The following is a 5,899-nucleotide window of genomic DNA, read 5'->3' as shown; positions in this document are numbered from 1 at the left end:
GGGTGCTCAGAGCAGCTGGGGCTGCCCCTGGATCCCTGGCAGTGCCCAAGGCCAGGTTAGATGGGGTTTGGAGCAGCCTGGGACAGTGGAATGTGTCTCTGCCCATGGCACGGGGGGGAGGGGGGGGGCACTGGATGAGCTATAAGCTCCCTTCCAACCCCTCCATTCTGGGATTCTGGGATTCCATGGTCTGATCTGGTGGACACAGAGGTTCCAGCATGAGACCAAGCACAAGGTGATGCATGCAGGACCCTACAGCTGGGCTTCATGTGGCATTTCACATGACAAAAAGACTGCATTTTTGTTTCCAGGCCAGATTTATCCTATAATGGGACATATTTGGTAGCATTAGCCTTCACGATGAGGATTCAGGGCTGGGCAGTGGGATCTCTAAGGCGCTCTAATCCTTCCAGTAATGTCTGATTTTTTTCAGTTTAATTTACTTGGAGAAGTCAAATGAAGCCTCTCATTTGCCACAATGATACAAGGAGATTACAGCTTGTGCCTCCCATTCTCAGTTCTGAGCTGCATGAAGCTCCTCAATTCCCTAAAAGCCAATATTATTAGGATGTGTGTTTGCTCTCAAGTGTCTCCTACGCTGCCCTGATGTAGGATCCCCTGGGTAGAGCCATATCCTTGCACTTGGAGCTGGATGTGTCTCACCAGGGCTCAGGAGGGGATTTACTGAGCCTTTCAAATTGTCTCCCTCACTAATTAACAACCAGGTTTCAGGTTCAAAACATGCACTTAAATAAACTGCCAAAGTGCATTTCATTAATCTTAATTAATGATTTAAATACTCGGAAGCCTCCGCTCAGGCCCTGTGATTGATGGTGGCTCTGTCACCCTTCTTGTCACCCCTGCCTGTACAGTGGGGACAGGGACAAGGACCTATCCCTTTGCATGTTGCCTTGATGTCCAGGCTGAGCACCATTCTGGAAGGTTTTAAGTGCTTGATCAGAATGAACAAGTGACAATTGTTGCTCTACACAGGACAATTCCCCTGAATATAAACTCTGTATTTTGGGTGTGCAGCCACTGCAGCAAAGCCTGCCAATAGCCAGGCCTGGTGGAAAACAGACTTTGCAAACCACTGGAGGGAAGAACTGGGCAAAGTGGGCAAGAAATTGCACTTCAGACCCCTGCAAAGATCCGTCCACAACTCTGCAGGGCTTGGACAGCTCAGGGGGCACAAAGAGTCTTCAGTGCCATCACACCTGAGGTGGCACCAGGAGCACTTCCCAGTGCTGAGATGCTGAGGGAAGACTTTCCATCAGATGCACACATGGAACCGTGGAACTGTGCAGATGGTCATGGAAACGTGAATTAAAGGGGGAAGGACCCTCCTGCATTGCCAAAAAACTGCTGCTGAGTCTGAACGTGGAGGCTGCACCCTGGACTTGCTCTCTGCCTGCTGGAGGATCTCTGCCAAATCTCCCGGGGAGTTAGGGTAGAGATAGCGATCAATTTAGAGACCAGAGGATGTGATAAAGGCTTGTTTGCACATCCACAAAGGCGCAGGGAGAGACAATGGCAGGAGGGGGAGCTCAAACACTACCTTGGGGCTACCCCCATACTCCCCAAAGGAGAACCATCAGCCCACCAAGTGTCCCGAAGTCGTGATGGGCACAGGGACACAGTGCCAGGTGGGGACCCAGACTGAGGAACAACCGCCTTGTCCATGGCCCCTTCCAGAGATGTCCCAGCAGAGCCATCTGTTCCAGGGTGGAGGTGTGAAATCATCACTGGAAGTAGCTCCCAGGGTCACCTTTTGGACCAAAGACGTTGCTGCCCTGGGGTGTGAGACCCAACGTGGGATGTGAGGGAAGAGCATTTTTTGTGGATAAACTGGGTGTCTGAGCCCAGCTGCTGGAGGGATCAGTGCTGCACATAAGTGTGTGTGTACTTATATTCTCTGTCAGACCTACCCCCTGCTCAGCCCCAGGAGCAGCAGGTGCTGTTGATGTTCATGTGTGTGAGCTGTGTGGCCAGGCAGGTGTCCAGGTGTACCCTTACACAGCTATAGAGGTGTACATGCAGTACAGGTGTGTGCTGTACACATCTTCAGCTTCACTGCTGGTAGCCCTGGGGACAGGCAGCTGCAGCAGCCTCACGTCCCTCAGCTGCTGGACCCAGCCTAATGTGCTCCCGCTAACAAAAAATACCAAAGCCAATAATTTAGTGAATAAAAGATTGGGAATCAGCAAAGGAACTACCTACACTTGTCACTGCTGTGTCCCTGCTGCAGGCCCCAAAGTGCTGCATCTCTGGATGTACAGGCAGGGAGAGGAAAAAATACTCTTTTTGGAGAGATGACCAAGAAAGTGTGCCCATGCTGTTGTTCTTCCAGGAGGCGAGCATCCTGCCGCTCCTCTGGGATGGCAGCAGCTCTGTGCATGACACGCAAAGCCTCCCTCAGCATCCCAGCCACCCTGAGCTCCCTCAGCATCCAGCCATCCTGAGCACCCTCAGCACCCCAGCCACCCTGAGCTCCCTCAGCATCCCAGCCACCCTGAGCTCCCTGAGCATCCAGCCACCCTGAGCTCCCTCAGCACCCCAGCCACCCTGAGCTCCCTCAGCATCCCAGCCACCCTGAACACCCTCAGCATCCAGCCACCCTGAGCTCCCTGAGCATCCAGCCACCCTGAGCTCCCTCAGCATCCAGCCACCCTGAACTCCCTCAGCATCCAGCCACCCTGAGCACCCTCAGCACCCCAGCCACCCTGAGCTCCCTCAGCATCCCAGCCACCCTGAACACCCTCAGCATCCAGCCACCCTGAGCTCCCTCAGCACCCCAGCCATCCTGAACACCCTCAGCACCCCAGCCACCCTGAGCTCCCTCAGCATCCCAGCCACCCTGAGCTCCCTGAGCATCCAGCCACCCTGAGCTCCCTCAGCATCCCAGCTATCCTGAACTCCCTCAGCATCCCAGCCACCCTGAGCTCCCTCAGCACCCCAGCTACCCTGAGGTTGGGAGCTGAGGTGAGACAGAGCTGTCTGCACAACTGCAGTGCTGCCTGCTTGAGTTTTCACAGAGACCTTGCTCCTCAACAGCAAAATCCTTGTTCCCTCTCTGGCTGTTCCCATCTCCCAGACAAGAATCAGGAAGGGATGCTCCCTTGCTTTCAGGAACTACGATAAAAATGTATTTTTTAAAGCTCCACTTCCCTGAGTGATGACATTAAGCACAATACTCCGTTTCTGCCTAAAATAGGTATATTTTTTTCATCTGGTGAAGAAAGAACCTCAAAAACATTATTAAAAGGCTACTGCCAGTTTAGACATCAAAAGCTGGGAGTGACAATCCAAAATCAATAATGGTTTTTAATTCAGACCTGATCTGAAGCTGGAATAGGTTTGGGGCAGAGCATGTGGTTTACCAGCACCCCCAGGGTGATGCTGAGATGAAATTTCTAAATTTCTGGGAGACTTAGGGACACTAGACTGTGGATGTCATGTAGGGTGGCAGCATTTCCCAGGTGGCTCTGGGGTCCAGATGTGTCCTGAGCAGCAGCTGTGACCTTCTGCCAGCCCTGTCCTTTGGCTGGGTGGGGTTGGGGCCCCTTCCCTCGTGCTGTGCCTCAGGGCTGTGGCTCTGACAGCCTGCTCCCCAGCCAGTTCCTCACCCTTTATTAAATATCACACTTTGCTTCAGATGCTGATTAATTTCTAATCAAATCTGTTTTCCAGTGGCCATCTTCAAGCCCCCAGGGCTGCACTGCTGAGGATGCTGTGTCTCTGGCACCTCTGAGGTGGCATTTCTGCTGTGCCCATGTGCCTCAGCCACATCTTCAGCAGAGCCATCAGACAGTCACAGAATGCCAGACTGGTTTGGGCTAAAGACAAACTTTAAGCTCATCCAGTGTCCCCCCTGCCATGGGCAGGGACACCTTCCACTGTCCCAGGCTGCTCCAAGCCCTGCCCAGCCTGACCTTGGACACTGCCAGGGATCCAGGGGCAGCCACAGCTGCTCTGGGCACCCTGTGCCAGGGCCTGCCCACCCTCACAGGGAACAATTTCTTTCCAATATTTAATCTAAATTTCTCCTCCTGCTGCTTTCTGATCCAGCTGTACAGGGTCTCTACAGGGTAGGACAGATGGGAACCATGACTGTGACATCCACCCAAGGGAATGCTGGCCAGACCACAGGCTGCAGGGGAGCACTCTGAGGTGCCTGCCTTAACCAGACATCTTCCTTTTCATTACTGTTCATGACACATTTGCACTTCCCTGTGCTCTCAGGGGGCCCTGCTGTGGGCACCCCCCAGAACCCTGTGGGAAGGCTGCAGTCCTGAATGATCCTTCATGGGATGGTCCCATGAGGAACACGGGATCATCATGGATCAGGCTGTTCAGTCTGGAGAAGTGAAGGGAGAGCTCAGAGCCCCTTCCTGTGCCTAAAGGAGCTCCAAGAGCACTGGAGATGGACAGGGGACAAGGGATGGAGTGACAGGACAAGGGAGAATGGCTTCCCACTGCCAGAGGGCAGGGACAGATGGGATATTGGGAAGGGATTCCTGGCCATGAGGGTGTGGCTGCCCCTGGATCCCTGGCAGTGCCCAAGGCCAGGTTGGATGGGGCTGGGAGCAGCCTGGGATGGTAGAAGGTGTCCCTGCCATGGCAGGGGGGACACTGAATGAGCTTTAAGCCCAAACCAGTCTTGGATTCTGTGATCCCTGCAAAATGCAAACAGTGTCCTGGAACCAGGCAGGATGGGAGGATGAGCAGTTGCTGCCTGATTGTGCTCAGGGGGTGTATTTGGATCAGATTGAGGACAGATAAATCATCTGCATTCAAAATGCTTTCCTTGTGCACAGCTGGCTCACATGACAGATCTGGGAGTCAGGGAGCCAGGGGAGGAGGTTTATCATACCTGAGATTAGAGAAGTGTCTGACAAGTGCTCACTCTGTCAGCCAGGAGTAAAGGACCCCTGTGTGAGTGAGCAGCCGCACTGGGGAAGGCACTGCTGGGACCTGCTTTCCTTCCAGACCCAGGACTTGGCAGCACTGATGGAGCAGAGGCCAGGGAGGAGCTGGGGGATGAGGGTGGTGCCTGTGACACCTGCACACAGCCCCCAGCCTGTGTCCCCTCTGTGCTCAGGCACCTGCCTGCAGCCCCTTTTCTGTCTCCCAAACCTCCTCACCTACTGCTTGCACCCGTCCCTGCCTCCCTTCCCTGCCCAGTAACTCCTGTGACAGATGCAGACAGCACCAGCCAGAGAGGAGAGCCAGCTCCAGCTGGGTGGAGGAGCTGGAAATAGCCTTTTGTTAACCATTTTTAGCAGTTCATTTGGAGATGCATTATTTTGCCAGCAGAAACTTCAGCGTGCTGTTTATCCCTCTTAGGGGAAGGCTGTTATTAGTGCAAAATGAATCAGCATGGATGCAGCTCCTCAGCAGCTCTGAGCTGGGAGTGCAGCAGGAGGGATGCAGCAAGCACAGAGAGAGCCTTCAAAGTGCCATTATTAATTCATGCTCACATTCATTGGAAGAACACATTCAATTGTGGCAAATTCAGCTGCTCTAGCCACTTGGTGCAAGGGGCTGGCGGGAAGGAGCTTTGTAAGTGCAGGTCCAGGCTTGGCCTGCAAAGCCAGAGTGGAATGGTTTGACTGGGACCCTGGCAGGGATGGTGACCCTCACATCCCACAGCTTGCAGGTGCTGGGCACAGAGGTGCAGTCATTGTGACCCTGTGGGCAGGGATGGCTCAGGGACATGGATATTCACAGCACATCTCAGATCATCTCCTCCAGCATTCACAGCCTCCTTCAGCTCTCATTTCAGAAGGGTTGTATAACACCCCAGTGCCCCCCAGCCCGGTGCCCATCCTGTGGAGGCTGCATGGAGGTCCCCACTCCGTAGCAGGGCATCCTGGTAGCACAGATGGGTCCTGGTCCT

The sequence above is a fragment of the Melozone crissalis genome, unplaced genomic scaffold (genome assembly GCF_028551555.1).
Source record: "Melozone crissalis strain CALT ecotype California unplaced genomic scaffold, PUWL_Pcris_2 ptg000251l_1, whole genome shotgun sequence".
In the NCBI taxonomy this organism is placed as follows: domain Eukaryota; kingdom Metazoa; phylum Chordata; class Aves; order Passeriformes; family Passerellidae; genus Melozone; species Melozone crissalis.
Note: the sequence above shows the minus strand (reverse complement) of the source record.